The following is a 21,514-nucleotide window of genomic DNA, read 5'->3' on the forward strand; positions in this document are numbered from 1 at the left end:
TAGAAAGAGGATCCCTCCAATATTCAAGTCTGAGTAAGTATAGTTTGCCTGTCAGTCATTACTTCTAATAAAAGTGGTGTTCCATAAAATAAGGGGCTGGCTCACCTAATATAAAAGCTTTTCCCCCAAGACAATCATTATACTTCAGCAGGCACCAGAAGTGCTTAATGCATACTATGTATTTCTTCATACAAAATAGTATCACAAGCATATATAAGAGTAGAATTATTTTTAGTGTTTCATCAAGATATTATGAGTGAAACTGTATGTGTGTGTAACTAAGTGTGAATGATAGAGAAAAATGACTACTGGTATAATTTGCTGTGAGTACCTTTATTCCCAGTAAAGTGACAACAGTTTTCTCCATCATTGCTTTTAAATCATCAATGCAAATATTTACATAATAAAAAGAGGTAAGTGATATCTTAGTATTATGATGAAAAGCATTGTGGTCTCACAAATACCCTGGAAGGATATTAGAGACCCCTAATCAAACATGGAGAATCACTGTTTGAAGTTGAAGAGTATTTAAATACACTATTTTACAATACATACTGCCTGGTGATACAATTTTCATTTCCATAAACATTTTTGATGTGACTAGTTTTGACATATTGGCTAATATTGGTATTAAAGTGTATAAATGTTTGTCTGATAGATAAGAAAAAGTTCATTGTCACTTTAATTTATTTTCCTTTTACCATAAATGAGTTTCAGGATCTTTACACACATTTATTTGCCTATATGATACCACTGCGGGGACCAACAGACAGTTCCATGAGACATAATTAAGAGTTTATATATAAAAATGTTTACATTTATTAAAAATATAATTTATAATCAAGGTTGAATTTCCTTAATAGATAACCAGTTAGAAGAGAGGTAGAAACTTTATTAAGTGATATTGGGATAACTGGCTAGCTATTTCAAAGAAAGTTTTATCTATAATTACTGTATTTTGCTATGTATAATGCACACAGATGCAATGAATCTGCACCAAATTTTGCATTAAGCTTGAATATTCCTCTATGGCAACTATTCAGATGATTCAGAAGGCTGCAGCTATGGGCGACTGGTGATTGGCAGCTTCATCATGAAAGTGTACCCACTCATGCATCACGTCTCAGGTAGTATTTTGGTAAAATGTCAAATCACCCAGGTGACTCAGCACCCCCTTGAGACCAGATATGGCACCCTGAAACTTCTGCCTTTGCCCGAAACTAAAATTAATTTTGAAAAGGAAGAGATTTCAGACTGTCAATGAGATTCAGGAAAATTCGATGGGTCAGCTGATGGTGATTAGGAAGACTATGAGAGATCACAAGGGACCTACTTTGAAGGAGACTGAGGCGTCATTGTCATATGTATAATGTTTTTTTGTATCTTTTATCTTCTTCAATAAATGTCTGTTTTTCATATTACATGGCTGGATACCTTCTAGATACCTTCTGGACAGACTACCTATGAATGACATTCTGTAACTACCCCATGCAAATCGAATGGCAGAGAATGACCAACTATTTGTAACTGATATATTTTTAAACATAGGTATAGGTTATAGTGAGTGGTAAGAACTCAGGCTCTGCGGCCCTACTGCTCCAGCTGGAATCCTGGCTTTGTAACATGCAGAGTAATCTGAACAATTTATTGAAACCCTCTATGCCTGAATTCCTGATTTATCTGTCATCCTAGTTTCTAAGTTTAATATAGGATTAACTCATACTTATGAAGAAGTTATGATAAGGTATGACATACAGTAAATGCCCCATAAATGTTAGCTATTATCCTTTTTTCAGGTATAGGCGAGGGTATTTTTGGTGACCATTAACAGTTTTCTCTTTTGTGTATGGTTGCATTGTGGATTAGAAGCATATTTTTTATCTTGCTCTGTTACCAGAAATTATCTTAATATAGAATTGATTTCTGTAACCTAGTTATTTTTATAATGTGTTAGGTGATATGGTGAATGAATCCCAGGTATATATTGACCATAAGAGGTTGGAAAAGATTTCAGGTCATTTTAGATAATGGAAATAATAGAATGAATTTATTTTTTAAACCTTTGTTTAAATGAAGAAAAACTTACAAAACCCAGTTCTAAAGTTGATGTAAGAGGAGAGTGAATGACACAAATGGGGGACACCAACCAGCCAATTTCAAATTCAGATTAAACCTGCATGCCCTGCTGTTTGTCCTACATGTATTTCTCATTATGCTCTACTTTTAACTTGACCTTGCTGTCCCTTGTTCTTTGAAAACTCTCCTGGAAATATTAAAGAAGCTAAAGGGATTTATCATAAGGCTAGATATGCAGTATTGTAATAGAGCCAGGAAACAAAAATGAAACGGAAATCATCTATGCATACTAAGGCCAGTGCTTGCCTCTTCTGAATCGATCACTGGTGGCTTCATAATTTTGTAGAGACCCAATACTGAACATAGATAGAAAATGATTCTCAGAGCTGAAAAAGCTTTCCTTTTTCAGATTTTTCCCCCCTTGTCCTTTATGGTCCTGAACTCAATCAAATTCAGAGGACTACTTCCCATCGCAAAGATGATGGAAATGAGAATTTGGGGTCAATTTATTTCTGGCAAGAAAGAGCCATGAGTATGACAACCTTACCACTCAGCATTTTAACAACATGAAGTATACAAAAAGCAATCAGAGTTTTCTTGCATGAAATCCTTCTCTAAAAATACTGACTGCCAAACTCCAAATGGACTTTCCTCTTAAGTTGTTACTGTCATCACCCTTCTTAGTAGCATAATTTTCTAAATTTTTGTATATTCCTGTAAATGCTTTAAGTGACAAAATTTGATGAATTGAACTAATGAATGAGTTTTCATGCTGAAAAATGGTTTGGCACACTATTCATTACTAATTTATTCAATTTAAAAAATATTCAGTATTAAAATTATTCCTCTGAGTTTTTACCTAACATTTTTCTTCTTGTTTTGGTAGATTGATTGTTGGTTTCTTTAGACAGCATTATTGAGATATAATTCATATTCCATAAAATTAATTTACAGTGTATAGCTCATTGATTTTTAGTATATTCACAGAGTTGTGTGACCATCAATATAATTTAATTTGAGTAATTTTCTTTATACCAAAAAACCCTACACTTATTACTGTCACTCCCATTCTCATCCCATCTCCAATCCCCAGCTCCAGACAATAAATAATGGATTGTCTATGTATAGCTGTGCCTACTATGGGTTTTTCATATATGTGAATGTATTCATATAATACAGGATGGGGGCAAAAGTAGGGTTATAGTTGTGAGTGCACAACACACATAATTTATTCTTGTAATATTATTTAATTATTTATTATTTTATAATTAATTATTACATTATTTTCTTTAAACCTACTTTGTTACACCCCTGCATGCACTCTTCTATCACTGGATTTTAGATATTAGGATCATATTTTCAAAGGTTATTCACAAATAGCATGCATCAGTAATTTATTTCCTTTGTTATTGCTGAATAATATTCCATTGTGTGTATCTACATACTTGTTTTTTAGTTTTTTTAAATATATTTTATTGATTATGCTATTAGAGTTGTCCCCTCTTCTTCCCTTTATTCCCCTCCACCCTGCATTTCCCTTCCCACAAGCATTCCCCTCCCCCTTAGTTCATATCCATGGGTTGTACATATAAGTTCTTTGGCTTCTACATTTCCTAGACTGTTCTTAACCTCCTCCTGTCTATTTTTTTACCTACCAGTCATGCTTCTTATTCCTTGTAACTTTTCCCCCATGTTCCTTCCTCCTCTTCCCCACTGATAACTCTCCATGTGATCTCCATTTCTGTGATTCTGTTTCTGTCCTAGTTGTTTGCTTATTTTGTTTTTGTTTGTTTAAATTCAGTTGTTGATAGTTGTGAGTTGTTGTCATTTTACTGTTCATATATTTTATCATCTTCTATTTCTTTGACAAGTCCCTTTAACATTTCATATAAGGGTGTGGTGATGATGAACTCCTTTAACTTTACCTTATTTGGGAAGCACTTTATCTGCCCTTCCATTCTAAATGAAAGCTTTGCTGAATAGAGTAATCTTGGATGTAGGTCCTTGTTTTTCATGACTTGGAATACTTCTTTCCAGCCCCTTCTTGCCTGCAAAGTTTCTTTTGAAAAATCAGCTGATAATCTTATGGGAACTCCTTTGTAGGTAACTGTCTCCTTCTCTTTTGTTGTAAGATACTTTCCTTATCTTTAATCTTGGGTTGTGTAATAATGATGTGCCTTGTTGTGTATTTTCTTGGGTCCCACTTCTTTGGGACTCTCTGAACTTCCTGGACTTCCTAGAAGTCTATTTCCTTTATGTGATTAGGGAAGTTCTCCTTCCTCATTTTGTCAAATAAGTTTTCAATTTCATGCTCTTCCTCTTCTCCTTCTGGCACCCATGATTTGGCTGTTGAAAAGTTTAAGGTTGTTCTGGAGGTTCCTAAGCCTCTCCTCACTTTTGCAAATTCTTGTTTTTTCATTCTGTTCTGGTTGAATGTTTATTTTTTCCTTCTGGTCCAAATCATTTGAGTCCCAGTTTCCTTACTGTCAGGGTTGGTTCCCTGTATATTTTCATTTATTTCACTTCTAATAGTCTTCACTTTTTCCTCTATTTTGCTACCATATACAACCATTTCTGGAGCATCCTGAATACCAGTGGTTTGAACTGTACTTTTGATAGGTTGTCTGTCTTTCTTCATTGCTTAGTTGTATTTTTTTCTGGAGCTTTGATCTGTTCTTCCATTTGGGCCATTTTTTTTTGGTCTTGGTGCACCTGTTACATAGTAAGGGGCAGAGCAACCCTCTGTGGTGCTGTTGTAGCACTGTATGTGGGGGAGGGGTCCAAGATGGAACAAATGCCACTTGCTCAGGTCTCGGCTGGCTTTCAGTCACTTTGCCCTACAACCACAAGCAAACTGGGCCCTTCTGATGCTGATTCTTGAGTGGGTGCATTTGTGTATGTTGTAGGACCCAAATGGGTCTCTCCAACAAACACTTCTGTGAGGCTGGAAGTTTCTCCTGCTGCCACAATGCCCCCAGGTTTTTTCAGTCAGGTTTTGAGGCTTTATTTCCCAGCTCTGGAACCCTGGGTTGTGCAGTCTGCTTGCTCCCCAGTTGTTCCTCCCAGTTTATCTGCACACAAATGTGGGACCACCTGCTTCACCCTCTCCTACCTTGGTCATCCACCCACCACCTTGCCATGAGTTCTCTCCTCCCTGGCTGCCCGACTCTGTCCCTCCTACAGGTCTGGATGAATATTTCTTTTTTAACTCCTTGGTTGTTGAACTTCTATACGTTTTGATTTTCTGGGAGCTCTGGTTATCTTTTGTTTTTAAATTTGTTGTTGTCCTTCTTTTGATTGTATGAGGAGGCAAAGTGTATCTACCTATGTCTCCATCTTGGCCAGAAGTCTTCTGTGTATACTATATTTGTTTATCATTCCCCAATTGATATCCAGGTTGTTCCTATTTTTCAGCACTATGAATAATACTACTAGGAACATTCATGTGCTAGTTCTTATGTGAATGTGTTTTAATTTCTCATATTGTCTGTTCCTGGATTTTCTATGATGGTAGTATTGACCACGTAGAATGTATTGAGAAGTGTTCCCTCTTCTATTTTTTTTGGAAAAGTTTATGAAAGATTAGCATTACCTCTTTAAATATTTGGTAGAGATCATCAAGGAAAGCTTGTGGGCCAGAGATATTCTTAGTGGATTTCAAAAATTTACAATTTAATTTTTAAAAAATTTTTATTGTACTTTTTCCCATTACCATTTAGTCCCCTTATAACCTCCTCCCCCCACAATCACCACACTGTTATGCTTGTCCATAAGTCCTTTTTTCTTTCTGCTCGATTATTCTATCCCCTAACCTCCTGTCCCCAGTAGCTCTCATCTCTCTCTCCATCTAGGACTCTGTCCCCATTTTTCTTGTTAGTTCAGTTTGTTCATTAGATTTTACATATGAGTGAAATCATATGGTATTTGTCTTTCTCTGACTGGCTTATTTCACTTAGCATAATATTCTCAAGGCTTATCAACACTGTTGCAGAAGGTAAAATTTTCTTTTTTACAGCCAAGTAGTATTCTGTTGTGTACATATCATATAAGTGTTTTATCCACTTATCTACTGATAGACACTTGGGTTGCTTCCAAATTTTGGCAATTGTAAATAGCACTGCAATGAACTTAGGTGTGCTTATGTTCTTTCAAGATGGTTTTTGGGGTTCATTTGGATATATTCCCAGAAGTGGGATAGCTGGACTAAAAGGCAGATCCTTTTTAAAATTTTTGAGGTATCTTCACACTGCTTTCCACAATAGCTGCACCAATCTGCATTCCCACCAACAGTGCAAAAGTGTTGCCCTTTCTCCACATCCTCACGAGCACTCATATGCTGATTTTTTTATGATATCCATTCTGATAGGTGTGAGATGATATCTCATTATGGTTTTAATTTGCATTTCTCTGATGATTAGTGACACTGAGCATCTTTTCATATATCTATTGACCATCTATATTTCCTCTTTGACTAAAAGTCTCTTCAGGTCCTTTGCCCATTTTTTAATTGGGTTGTTTGTTTTTTGGTGTTGAGCTCTATAAGTTCTTTACCAATTTTGGGTATTAACCCCTTATCAGATGTATTGGCAAATATGTTCTCCAGTTTTTTGGGTTGTCTTTTTATTTCATTGATGATTTCCTTTGCTGTCAAATAACATTTTAGCTTGAAGTAGTACCATTAATTTATTTATTCTCTTGTTTCCCTTGCCTGGGGAGATATATCAGTGAAAATATCACTATAAGCAATGGCCAAGATTTTACTGCCTATATTTTCTTCTATGACTTTTGTGATTTCAAGTCTAACAAAGTCTTTGATCCATTTTGAATTTATTCTTGTGTGTGATTTAAAAAGATGGTCTAGTTTTATTTTTCTCATGTATCTGTCTAGTTTTCTCCAAGCCAGTTTACTGAATAAACTATCCATAGCCCATTGTATGTGATTGTTCCTCTGTTAAATATTAATTGACTTTAAAGTTCTGGGCTTATTTCTGGGCTCTCTATCCTGTTTCATTAATGTATGTGTCTATTCTTCATGCTAGGACCATGCTGTTTTGATTTCTATGGACTTACAATATAGTTTGAGATTAGGTAGCATGATTCCTCCAACTTTGTTCTTCTTTCTCAAGATCACAGTTGCTATATGGAGCCTTTTGTGGTTCCATATAAATTTTTGAAATATGTGTTCTACTTCCATGAAAAATATTGGAATCTTGATAAGAATTGCATTGAATCTATAGATTGCTTTGGGTACTATGGACATTTTAATGATGTTAATTCTTCCTATCCATGAACACATTATGTGCTTCCACTTATGTGTATCTTCTTCAGTTTCTTTCTTCAGTACCTTATAATTTTCTGAGTGCAGGTCTTTTACATCCTTGGTTAGGTTTATTCCTAGATACCTATATTTTGCCATGCTATACTCCCAAACTTTGGAGGGCAAAGTAAGAATGTCCACATGGGTGCTACTAATTCCATGTTTACAGAAATGTTTTAAATTGTTTATTTATTTTTAAGCATTAAAAGTGTAACTCCAGAAAGCAATAATAATATCTGTATGCAAAATAATACCCTGGAATATGATAATTGGTTTTGTTTCTAAATATAAATAAATAAAAATTGAGTTAAAAATTAAAGCAAAAGATTTTTTCCCTTAAATTTTGGGCCATTATGCATGGCAAATGGAATATGGTATTTTATTCTTTTTGGGACAATTGTGAATGGGATTGTTTTAATAATTTCTCTTTCTTTTTCATTATTGGCATATAAAAATGCAACTGATTTCTCAATATTAATTTTGTATCCTGCAATTTTGCTGAATTCATTTATCAGTTCTAGTAGTTTCTTGCTGGAATCTTTGGGTTTCTCCATGTAAAATATCATGTCATCTGCAAATAAAGACAGTTTTACTTATTCTTTTCCAATTTGGGTGACTTTTATTTCTTCTTCTTGTCTAATTGCTGTGACTAGGACTTCTAGTACTATGTTGAATAAGAGAGATGAAAATGGATATACCTACCTTGTTCTTGATCTTAAGGGAATGCTTGTAGTTTTTGCCCTTTGAGTATGATGCTGGCAGTGAGTTTGTCATATATGGCCTTTATTATGTTTAGGCACATAAACATAATAATCCCACAGTGGGATTACTGTGGGATTACTGTAATCCCATTTTGCTGAGAGATTTTATCATAACTGAGTTCTGGATTTTATCAAATGCTTTTAATACATTGGTTAATATGATCTTGTGTTTTTTATCTGTTTAGTTTATTAGTTCAGGAAAATACATTGGGGCAGTTAATACAAATGGGAGAACTGTGTGAGGTTCCAAGGTTTCTGCTTTGAAGGGGGCTGAAGCATCATTGTCTTATGTATAATGTTTCTTGTATCTTGTATCTTTCTCAATAAATGTCTCTATTTTTATAATATGTCATCATATTATATGGATGAATACTTTCTGGACAGACCTCATGTTTTCCCTATGTAATACCCTTTACAAATGCTCATTTTCTTATGGATTCAAGTTACTATCCAGTGTCCTTTCCTTTCAGCCTGAATGACTCTCTTCAGGTTTTTTGTTTCTTTATTTGTATTAAAGAAAAAAAATTTTGCAGGGCTTTTTTTTTTTCCCAGCAACACATTATCACTCTATCCAGCCATTTTCTGAAAAAAAAAATCTGGAATGTCTTAAATTTTTATTATTTTTGAAGGAGAATTTAGCTAGATATAGAATTTTTGGTAAACTTTCAAAACTTTGTAAATATTATCCCACACTCTTCTGACCTGCATTTTTCTCATGAGAAGTCATTTATTATACTTATGAAGGATCCCTTCAGAAAGTTGTTTTTATTCTGTTGTTTTCAAGAATTTTTTTTCCTTTGACTTTCATTGATTTGACTATGTTCTGTGTAGTTGTAGGGCTCTGAGTTAATCTTCTTGGACATACAGAGTAATACTTTTCATAAAATTCATTTTCAGCCTTTTAAAAATATGTTTTGTCTCTTTGTTTTCTCTCCTCTGAAAATTTCTTCATGTTTATTTTGGTATATTCAAATATACCACAATTCTCTTAAGTCTTTTTTCACTTTCTTTCTTCTTTATACATTTTGCTCCTCAAACTGAATTATTTTTGTTGACCTCTCTTCAAGTTTGTTTATTCTTTATTATGTCATTTTGAATCTCTTATTGAGACACTTTTGAAATTTTTGTTTTAGTTGTTGCTCTTTTCAAACCCAAGATTTTAAAAATAATGTCTTTTTCTGATTTGATAGTTTCTATTTTGTGAGACATTATTGCCTTTACATTTATTCATTTCTTTAGGCATATGGCCATTTGGGTGTCAGACTATCCCCCAACCCCCAGCCACATGCATGCAAGATGTATTGTTGCACCTAGCAGTGTGCAACATCAAGCACTCTGAGAATATGAATATGTATTCATATATATTTATTATATCTTTTATTGTTAAATTTAGCTTTTTAGCAGGTCACTGCTAAATTAGTATAATTTTTTGGTCAGCAATGGCCCATTGTTAAAATTTACTTAAATGAAGTTCTTGTATATTTTCTGTTTTCCAAGGGAATTTGTGTGTATGAGAAGGTACATTCAAACTTCTGGCAGATTACCAGTCATTTTTAGCTTTCACTTCATGTCTCTACAGAGTTGTAAGGTCAGTCCAATGTGAATGACTTCTACCTTCTCCTTTCCCATGTCTTTCCTGTACTTGAGCATAACCTTTGAGATTCTGAATTTGTTGGAACATTTAATAGTTCTGTCTGGTCATCTAGTCATCTGGGACATTATTTAATCATGCCCCCCCTCCCACTTCTAGGCTCTTGTTTGTTCCAATTGAAACTCTGAATTAGGCAATGTGTTGTTGCCAGCCATTACTATTGTTCTGGGAACACCATGTAGATAACACTTCACCCAGTGATTTGAGTTCCCAGTCACATCAAATGACCACAACACACTGGGGATTGAAATTTTCAACAGAACTGTAATTTCCAACAAAATATTGATTGTGCTCTGGGGATGGTGCTTTCAAGGGCATTACAGAAGAGATATGAACTCACCCTTCTCTAGTGTCTGCAAAGCAGCAGGCTTTGGCGACTATATCACTGTTCTAAGGAAGAAAGGATGAAGGAATTAGCCCCAAGCAAATGATGTCACAGACCATGCTGCCTTATAGAGGTTTCGTAGTTTTTCTTGGATAGATTTTTAACTTGCTACATGGCTTTGGTTCATGTCCAAAGTTTTAAAGTAATTGTTTTTATTTATTTGCTCATGTTTTCACAGTTTCAGTGGGAAAGTTAGTTTACAGAGGTCCTCATTTCACTGTATCAGAATACTATTTATATTACACATTTTTTTTAAAAAAAGGTACACTGCAGTCTTGTTTACTTTCTCATCTGTATGTTTCTCTCCACTGTTCATCACCTACCTTCTCAATCTCTTAAATTTCAAATAAAATTTATATTTATCTTACACTTTTCACTTTTAATTTCATTAAGATTCATCATCCCTCTTCCTGGTAAAATATGTATTTTGTGAAGGTGTGAGAAAGACAAGTATTATTATATAATTTATAATTTTATAATTAATGTTCACATATTTTTCATGATTTTATTACTAAAGTGAGTTATAGTGTATTTATATTTAAGTAATGTTTTCTCAATGTCTTTTTCTTTCAAATATTATTTGCTTCTATATTTGATTTTATGGAAAAATTGAATTCCACAGAATTATTTTCTTGCCTGTCATTGAGAATATGAGTTGAAGATGAAATAGGAGCTACATCTTTACATTTTATTTTTTAAACAAATTTTGTTATTAATCCATTAAAGTTTTTCCTTTTTTTTCCCATTTTCCCTCCTCCTCCCAGCCCACCCCATACTCCCATAGTCAATCCCCACACCACTGTCCATATCCATGGGTCATTCATACATGTTCTTTGACTAGTCCCTTCTCCTTCTTTCAACCATTATCCCCCTCCCCCCTCCCCCTGTTCATTGTCAGTTGTTTCCATGCTTGTGGTTCTATTTTGCCCATTAGTCTATTTTTACTCATTAGGCTCCTCTTATAGGTGAGATCACATGGTATTTGTCTTTCACTGACTAGCTTATTTTACTTAGCATAATGCTCTCCAGTTCCATCCATGCTCTTGCAAAAAGTAAGAGTTCCTTCTTTCTTTCTGCTGTGTAGATTTGATTGTGTAAATATACCACAGTTTTATGATCCACTCATTTACTGATGGGCACTTAGGCTATTGTAAATAGTGCTACTGCTATGAACCTATGTTCATAGGTGGGAATGCATAAGTTCTTTTGAATTGGTGATTTGAATTCCTTAAGGCACATTCTCAGCAGTAGAATTGCAGGTCAAAAAGCAATTCCATTTTTAGTCCTTGAGGAAATTCCATTCTGTTTTCCACAGTGGCTGCACCAGTCTGCGTTCCCACCAACAATGCAGTAAGGTCCCCTTTTCTCCACAGCCTTGTCAGCAATTGTTGTTTGTTGATTTATTAATGATGGCCATTTTGACTAGTGTGAAGTGATATCTCATTGTAGTTTTAATGTGCATCTTCTGATGGCTAGTGATGTTGAGCATCTTTTCATGTGTGTATGGGCCATCTGTATGTCTTTTTTTGAGAACTGTCTATTCAGAGCCTTTTCCCATTTTTTAATTGGATTGTTTGTCTTCCTGGTGTTGAGTCATATGAGTTCTTTATATATTTTAGAGATTAAACCCTTGTCTGATATACCATTGGTGAATGTGTTCTCCTATACAGTAAGTTCCCTTTTCATTTTGATGATGGTTTCCTTAGCTCTGCAGAAGCTTTTTAATTTGATATAGTCCCATTTGTTTATTTTTACATTATTTCCCCTGCCCTGGGATATATATCAGCAAAAAATATTACTAGGTGGGATATCTGGCATTGTGATCCCTCTGAATTTGTTCTTCTTTCTCGAGATTATTGAGGCTATTCAGGGTCTTTTTAAGTTCCATATATATTGTTTGTTTGCTTTTTGTTTGGCACTTACTAAATTAACCCTTTATTTTTTTCTTTTTTTCCACCTTTTTTAAATTGTTGTTCGAGTACAGTTGTCTCTATTTTTCCCCCACCACTAACTCCACCCCAGCCATCCCCACATCCCACTCCTTTGGCTTTGTCCATATATCTTTTATACATGTTCCTTGATGGCCCTTTCCCATTTCACCCCCATTATCCCCTCCCCTGCTCTGGTTCCTGTCAGTTTGTTCTTTATTTCAATGTGTATGGTTATATTTTGCTTGCTTCTTTGTTTTGCTGATTAGGTTCCATTTATAGGTGAGGTTATATGGTATTTGTCTTTTACTGTGTGGCTTATATATTTTTGAAATATTTGTTTTAGATCTGTGAAATATGTCATTGGTGTTTTAATAGGAGTTGTATTGAATCTATAGATTGCTTTGGGTAATATGGATATTTTATGGATGCCATTCTTTCAGTCTATGAACACAGTATATGCTTCCACTTATGTGTATCTTCCTTAATTTTTTCTTCAGTGTTCTATAGTTTTTTGAGTCTAGCTCTTTTATCTCCCAGGTTAGGTTTATTCCTAACATACTTTATTTATCTGTTGCTATAGTAAATGGGATTTTTGTCCTTAGTTTCTCTTTCTGATGTTTCAGTGTTGGTGTAAAAAATACCCATAATTTCTGTATGTTGACTTTGTATCTTGCTATTTTGACAAATTCACTTACTAGATTGGGTAGTTTTTCAGAGAAACTGAGGAGAATTTCAGAGAGACTATGGAGTTTTCTATGTACATTATCATGTCATGTGCAAATAACAGTTTTACTTCTTCCTTTCCGATTTGTATGCCTTTTATTTCTTTCTCTTGTTTGATTGCTGGGGCTAGACTTATAGTACTGTGTGGAATAAGCATGGAAAAGAGGACAGTCTTGTCTTAATCCTCATCTTAAGGGTAAAGCTTTCAGTTTTTGCCCACTGAGTATGATGTCAGCCGTAGGTTTCTCATATATGGCTTTTACATATTAAAGTACGCCGCATCTATTCCCATTTTGCCGAGTGTTTTTTTTATCATAAATGGGTGCTGGATTTTATCAAATGCTTTTTCAGCATTTATTGATATGATCATGTGATTTTTGTCTTTCCTTTTGTTTATGTGATATATTATGTTTATTGATTTGCAAATATTGTACATCTTTGCATTCCTGGGATGAATCTGACTTGATTACAGTGTATGACCTTTTAAAGGTATTGCTGGATCCAGTTTGTCAATATTTTGTTGAGTATTTTAGCATTTATGTTCTTCAGTGATATTGGCTTGTAGTTTTGTTTCTTTGTTGTATCTTTACTTGGTTTTGAAATTAAGATATTACCGGCCTCGTAAAAAGTGTTTGGGAGTCTACCTTCTTAAATTTTTGGAATAGTTTGAGAAAGATAAGGGTTAGCTCTTCCCTAAATGTTTGGTGAAATTCTCCTGTGAAGCCATGCAGTCAAAAGCTTTTGTGTGCTGGGAGTTTTTTTAATTACTGTTTCAATTTCACTAATTATTTCTGTTTGTTCAGGTTTTCTGCTTCTTCCTGGCTCAGTTTCAGAATACTGCATGTTTCTAGAAACCTAGCCATTTCTCCCAGGTTGTCCAATTTCTCAGCATACAGTTGTTCATAGTAATTTCTTTTAGTCTTTTGTGTTTCTGTGGTATTGGTTGTAACTTCTTCTCTTCTGTTTCTGATTTTATTTATCTGGGCCCTCTCTCTTTTTCAATGTGTCTGGTTAATGGCTTTTCAATTTTATGTTTTAAAAGGACCAGCTCCCAGATTTATTGATTCTTTGAATTGTATTTTTAGTTTCTATGTCATTTAATTCTGATCTGATCTTGATTATTTTCTTCATCCTGCCCACTCTGGGCTTTGCTTGTTGTTGTTATTCTAGTTCTTATAGATGTAGGGTTAGGTTGTCTATCTGAAATTTTTCTAACTATCTTTAGGTAGGCCTGTATTGCTATGAATTTCCCTCTCAGGACTATCTTCATTGTGTCCAATAGGTTTTGGGCTATTGTGTGTTCATTTTCATTTATTTCCAGATGCTTTTTGATTTCTTCCTTGATCTCATTGTTAACCATTCATTATTTAATAACATGTTATTCAGTCTCGATGTGACTCAATGTTTTTGAGGTTTTTTGCTTAAAGTTGGTTTCTACTTTTAAGTCACTGTGATCAGAGAAAATGTTTGTTATGATTCGAATATTCTTGAATTTGTTAAGACTTGTTTGTTTTGTGTCCTAACTTGTGATCTATCTTTGAAAATGCATTTGAAATGCACTTGAAAAGAATGTACATTTTTTTTTCCTTTGTGGTAAAAGATTCTGTATATATCAAGTATGTCCATTTGATCTAGAATGTCACTCAGTGTCACAATATCCTCATTAATTCTTTGTTTGGAATCTATCTATTGTTTTCAGTGGAATGTAAAACTCTCTATGATGAGTGTGTTATTGTCAATATTTTTTGAAGTTCTCTAATATATTTCTTATATATTTAGGTGCTCCTATGTTGGGTGCATATATTTTTGCAAGAGTTATATCATCTTGTTGGACTCTTCAGTTAGGTATTATGTAGTGACATTGTTTGTCTCTTACTATGGCCTTTGTTTTGAAGTTTATTTTGCCTGGTATAAATATTGTTATCCCAGCTTATTTTTTTATGTCTGTTTGCTTGGAATATTGCTTCCATCCTTTTATCTTCAGTCTGTGTAGGTATTTTGTTTTGAAGTGGGTCTCTTGAACACAGCATTTATGTGGGTCATATTTTCATATCCATTCAGCTATCTTATGTCTTTTGATTGGAACATTTAATCTATTTATATTTAAGGTTATTATTGATAGGTATGTTTTCATTGCCATTTTTTCCCTTTGTTGCTGTGTTCCTCTCTTTCTTTGTCTTCATATTTTTAAAGCAATTCCTTTTGCATCTCCTGCAGTGCTGGCTTGGTGGAGATATACTCTTTAAGCCTTCTTTTGCCTGAGAGTCTTTTAATTTTGACTTCCATTTTATATGAGAGTCTTGCTGGATAGAGTAGTCTTGGTTGTAGGTCCTTGCTTTTCATTATTGAAATATTTCATGCCAGTCCCTTCTGGCTTGCAATGTTTCTGTGAGAAAGCAATTGATAGTCTTATTGGAGTTTCTTTACATCTTATTAGCTATTTCTCTCTTGCTGCCTTTAAGATACTCTCTTTGCCTTTAAATTTTGCCATTTTAATTATGATATGTCTTAGAGTGGATCTTTTTGGGTTCATCTTGATTGGGACTCTCTGTGCTTTGTGGACTTGCAATTGACTTTTTCCCTTATCAAGTCAGGGAAGTTGTCATTACTTTTTCAAACATGTTTTATTTGTTTAAAATATTTGTTTATTTATTTTTAGAGAGGGAAGGGAGGGAGAAAGAGAGAGAAAGAGAGAGAGAGAGAGAGAGACAGAGAGAGACAGAGAGAGACAGAGAGAGACAGAGAGAGACAGAGAGAGAGAGAAACATGAATGAGTGGTTGCTGGGGGCCGTGGCCTGCAACCCTGGCATGTGCCCTGGCTCGGAATTGAACCTGCAATGCTTTGGTTTGCAGCCCACACTCAATCCACTGAGCTACACCAGCCAGAGCACTTACATGTTTTCTATCCCTTGCTCCTCTTCTTCTCCCTCTGGTATGCCTATGATATGAATATTATTATACTTTATGTCTTGCAGCTTCCTTTAACTGTCTTTGTTCTTTATAAACCTTTTTAAATTTTGTTGCTGTGTCTGGATTTTTTTTACCTTGCTTCTAATTTACTGACTCAATCCTCTGCTTCATCTACCTGTTTTTAATTCCTTCTAGTATATTCTTCATTTCAGACATTGTATTTTTCAGTTCTTACTGGCTTTTATTCATGGTTTTTACATTGTTTTTCATGCTGGTGTAGTTCCCAGGAGGTTCCTTGTAGTTTCCATAGAGTTCCTTGTAGTTCTTATTGGGCTCCTGAGCATCCTTATAACCATTATGTTGAACTCTGTGTCTGATAGATTGCTTACTTCAAATTAATTTAGCACTCTGTCTGGAGATTCATCCTTTCTTTGCAGTCATGAGTTGTTTCTATGTCTCCCCATGTTAGGTGACTCTTCTTGTTTGTTTCTGCATATTAGATTGATCTGCTTTGACTCTGTCTTTGTGTGGTGCCCTTCTGTGATAGGAGACTTGTGGGACTCAGTTTTGTAGTCTCCTTGATTTCTTGAGCTGGATACTCTTGGGATGCCATTTATGCCATTTATGTGGGTTCTTTTGCTATAATTGGGTTTTTGTTGTGTTTTGGGTCATTCTTTGGTGGATTCTTCTCTCTGACTGTTTGACTGAGATTCTCATCACTCACCACATGTATGATTTTGTACAGGTGCAAAGTATCCTCTCTACCCTTTGGCTTCAAAAATGTATATCAGCTGAGATTCTGTGTTCGGGTCCCTTGTCAGAATATTCACTGAAAACCTGTGCTGAGGACACAAGCAAGTGGACTCAGCTTCTATCTATTTGGCTACCTTGTATACCTACATTTCTAAACACCATTGAACTGCTGGGGCTGCAGGCAACCATCTTGGAGCGAGGAATATACATCTTTAAATTTTATTTTATTTTCAATCTTTTAAAAAAGATTTTATTTCTCTATTTCTAGAGAGGGGGGAGGGAGAGAGAAAGAGGGGGAGAGAAACACCAATGTGTGGCTGACTCTCATGTGGGCCCCACCAGGGACCCAACCCTCAACATAGGCACTTGTCTCTACTGGGAATCAAACCGGTGACCCCCTGGTTTGCAGCCCACACTCAATTCACTGAGCTACACCAGCCAGGACCACATCTTTAAATTTTAAAACGTACGTTTATATAAATTTCCTAACATAAGATAGGATCATTCAATTTTGCTGTAGCAAATTTCCTGCCATAAATTCACATTACAGTCTTTATTTACATTATATCTTTTTTCATAAAATCAATAGGTGATCATGGGTCAGAACACTTCTTCAATTAATTATTCACTAATGAAGTCTTCAATATGTGTTATCATTTATAATTGTAATCTGCTAGGATATACAGATGAGATGTAGCAATGAGTATCATAATTGCCTTTTCATGCTGTGGTAGGTATAATATGGTTATTAGTTATCACTTGACTATTATTAGTAGCAATTAATTTTTACTTTAGTACTAATTGCTGATAAATATACATGTCTTACTCCCTTACCATTTGCAATGACATGAAGATGTTATATATGATTACTAAACCATAGATTGTCTAAAACACAGTTCAATAATTTGATATGATAAGATTGTCTCTGAGCTTAGATATGGGTGCTTTATGCTGTTGGAACTGTAAAAAAGGCACACGATATAGTGTTTTTTTAAATTAAGTTTGTTTCATTTCCCACCTCCTGACTTATATTTCATATACCACTGTTGAACAGCTTTTGGCTACCTTAAATAGGGAAGTTGTTAAGAAGTGTGCATCTATAAATAAGTGAGAATAATCTTAGTATTGGATGAAAATTCATGAAATAATAACTTAAAAACTCCTCATAGTAATTATCAAAAGTCAAATCCATGACCATGACCAAGATAATATTTATAAGAAGGATGGACCTTGTATTTCTTACACTCCCAACATAAGAATGATGCTTGGCATCAAAGAGAGGTTCAATAGTATTTGTAGAATAAATAAAAAATGAAGTGAACTAAGTGTCTGATAACAAGGAGAGGCTGGTATGAGGCAATGAATAATCCAGCTTAATTTCATTGGAGATAACCTTTAATAAGTCTTCACAGAAATAATTCTACCATAATATTCACCATTCAAAGACTCTCAGAAAAATATATCAACATCCACTGAAACAGAAAAAAAAGAAATTTAAAATTGATGATACTGATTTCAAACAAGGTTTGCAGGTTCTCTGAACAGTAGAGGCTTCTAATTTCTGTAAAAGTTATCAGAAGAATTGTGTCATCATAACAAAATTCACTGAACTACTACTTTAAGAAGTCTTAACCAGTCCACCCTAGGCAGAAATATTTTGCCATAACAATTACATTGCATTGGCTCTAAAATGTTCTTTTTTTAAAAGATTTTATTTATTTATTTTTAGAGAGGAAATGGAGGGAGAAAGAGACAGAGAGAGAAACATCAGTGTGCGGTTGCTGGGGGCTATGGCCTGCAACCCAGGAATGTGCCCTGACTGGGAATCGAACCTACGACATAAAATGTTCTTAAGAACAGATATTTGTGTGTTATTTTACTCTTCTTTATTTTGGAGAGACAGTTTAAATAAGCTTAATGGTTCAAAATGGTTTTCCAGTATTGTAACTTTAATACTGTTACTGTGGTAAAGACGTTCTTCACTTTAAGTGGTTTGATATATGACTGACTGTCATGCTAGAAATAACTGAGTCATACATTGGTGTTTACTCTGAGAGAGGGATAGAATGTGTGTGTGGGGGGTGTCTGTACACACATGCACATTTGTGTGCTTGGTGAATAATGAGTTCCTACAGATAAAACAGGAGAAATGCATAAACATTAGTTTGTTTGGATAAAGCAGTGGCTGCAGGACAGCCCCTAAGTTTTTCTGATGATCAATATTTTCCTGGAGAATGTCCCCATTTTAACAATATACAGAATGAAGTAATGGAAAGCATCATGGTTAAAAGAAGTTATGAGGTCAGGTGATCCTGGGTTGGAGTCTTCACTATTTACGGTGAGTCTTACTACAAGATATTTAGTCATTATCTGGAAACACTAGCTATGAAAATATGGTTGTGTTATGGGGTTATTGTCAGGGTTTCATGTAGGCAAAGATCTTATTATAGCTATGATAATATTATCTGCTTTGTAGATTGTTGAGAGATTCAATGAAAGAAAATTACCTTCTACATATAGCAAGTACTAAATAAATATCATCAATTGTTTTTATAGTTTTTATTACCAAGTAAATAGAATTTAATACTACAATTACATTTAACAATCAAATATGAAGACAAATATAAATATTAAATCAATTTTAGACATTCCATTTTCACAATGAACAATATCATTTTATTGAATAATTTTTCTCAAAATAATCTATCATTAAGCCCACAGATGAGCATTTCTCTCTTTTCTGAGACAGTTTCTTCAGCCTGATTGAAATTCTCTGTCTTGTCATGTAAGGAACTTTGTTAGCGGAAACACGGTTCACAGCCAAGTCACCTTAATCTTCCAGGTCATTCTAGAGAGAATTCCAACACAGATTCCACATTGCTTCATTGGTATGAGTGGTTTATTTGGTCTGATTCTTTCTAAATGGATCCATACCAATAATTTATTCTAGTTGTGATGTCCTTCAACACTTGACCAAGAATAGCTTCCCAGATTGGGTTAAACTCTATAGTGGTAACAACACACACACACAAAATATTATATTTTAGACCTGGCTCCTAAGACATAATGTTCTTCTTTTAGCTATATTGAATACAAGTTCATAACTTGGCAAGTTTTAAAGATTTATCTATTTATTAACATTTTACTCATAAGGATAAAACCCTTGAAATATTATCTTATTTTCAAGAACGTCCTTGGGATGAAAAGCAGATATATTTTTGTCACATTACATTTTCAGACCCTGTAGGTCTCTTTCATAAAGCAGTCACCAGAAAAGTTACTGCATTATACAATAGATTTTTTTCATGTTTTAAATACATATGCAATTAAACCTGATTATAAATTTAGATAGTAGGGTTAAAAAATCTGTGGAGTGATTGCCAAGCTCTTAAGAAGGTAAACAATTTTTGACATAGAATTGTATAAATTTTTGCTAAAATGTGGCAAAATTTTCATGTCTACTTTTATCAAGAAGTTATTCTTTTGTTTATTATAGTTAACAATTAAGTGAAAAATATAATAACATTTCTGCCAATTCATCCCCTTTGCTTTGCATTATGTAGAGAATAGAATGAAGTTGGAAGATGTCAGTCACTTGGTTGGGGAGTAGCATCAGTTGCCTCTAGAATATCTGCTGATTGTCCTCAGTTGCTATTGTGAAGAGTGTGGTATAGATTATAGCATAGAAGTTAATACTATAGGAATTGCAATCGACCAAACTTGAATTTGTGTCTAAGTTCTACTACTAACTACCTTGTTCTTTAATCTCTTTATCTTTAAAAGGGGTACAATAATAGTGTAATTATTATTGGGTGGTTATGAGAAAAAAATTAGCATTAGCACAAAATCTAGAACAAATAATCATTTATAAAATGAAAAGTACATAATTATTTTCCTCTTATGATTGTTATTTTATGTTTAGGGAGCCATTCTGTGTGGCCTGGGGAATGTAGCCCAGCCCCCACTCAAAAGACCTGTGGGGAGCAAGGTCGGCACACAGGACCCATACCCATGGATAGGTTTTCCTGTAGGTAATCAGGCCTGCATTGTACCTAGGCTGCTATGAGACTTGCTTTTGCTAAAACTCCCTCACTCTGAGTTGAAACTGCAGATATTTAATGTACATCTCTGAAGCAACTCCCTAAAGCCTGTGCTAAGTTGTTGCAAGGACAAAATGTGACTAAATCAATCATTTTTGTCATTCCCTTGCATTTGCAACATTTTTCCCCTTTTTTGTTATCTGTAAGAAGTAATCACTTAAAGTAAATCTAAGGATAATGAATGAGAAGCTTCTTTGATGTAATGTAACTAGAAAGCAATAAAAGCTTGTGCAGGGAAGGGTCAAGGCACACTCCTCTTGAGAGAGTGGCCAAGGCACTCTCTCTCAAAAAGTGACCATGCTACCCCTTTTTCTCCACAGGAGTTCTGCAGTCTGTATGAATTTGTTTACCGCATCCACAACACACAGATTCCATGGGCTGGAGTCTGAATCATTTATGTGTCAGTTTAGACTGAGGGATGCCAAGGTAACTGTTAAAACATTATTTATGGGTGTATGTGAGGGTGTTTCCAGAAGAAATTAGTATTTGAATCAACTGATTGAGTAAAGAAAATCCCCCTTACTGGTGCAGGTAAGCATCACCGAACACATTGAGGGCCTGAATACAATAAAAAGGCAGAGAAAGGCTAACTTTTCTTCTTTGTTGGAGTTGGGACATTCATCTCCTCTTGACCTTGGACATCTCTGCTCCTGGTTTTGGGGCCTTTGAACTCAGAATGGGAATTGTACCATCAATTTCCCTGGTTCTGGAACCTTTGGACTTGGACTGAATTACACCACAAGCTTTCCTAGTTCTTCAGCTCACAGGCAGCTGATTTGGGACATCATGGTCTCCGTAATCACATGAGACAATTCCTATAATAAATCTCCTCTTATATCTATCTATCTATTTATCATCTATAATCTATCTATATATCCTATTGATTGTTTCTCTAGAGAATTCTGAC

Source organism: Phyllostomus hastatus, unplaced genomic scaffold (genome assembly GCF_019186645.2).
Source record: "Phyllostomus hastatus isolate PE091 unplaced genomic scaffold, TTU_PhHast_1.1 phas_scaffold_39, whole genome shotgun sequence".
NCBI classification, from domain to species: domain Eukaryota; kingdom Metazoa; phylum Chordata; class Mammalia; order Chiroptera; family Phyllostomidae; genus Phyllostomus; species Phyllostomus hastatus.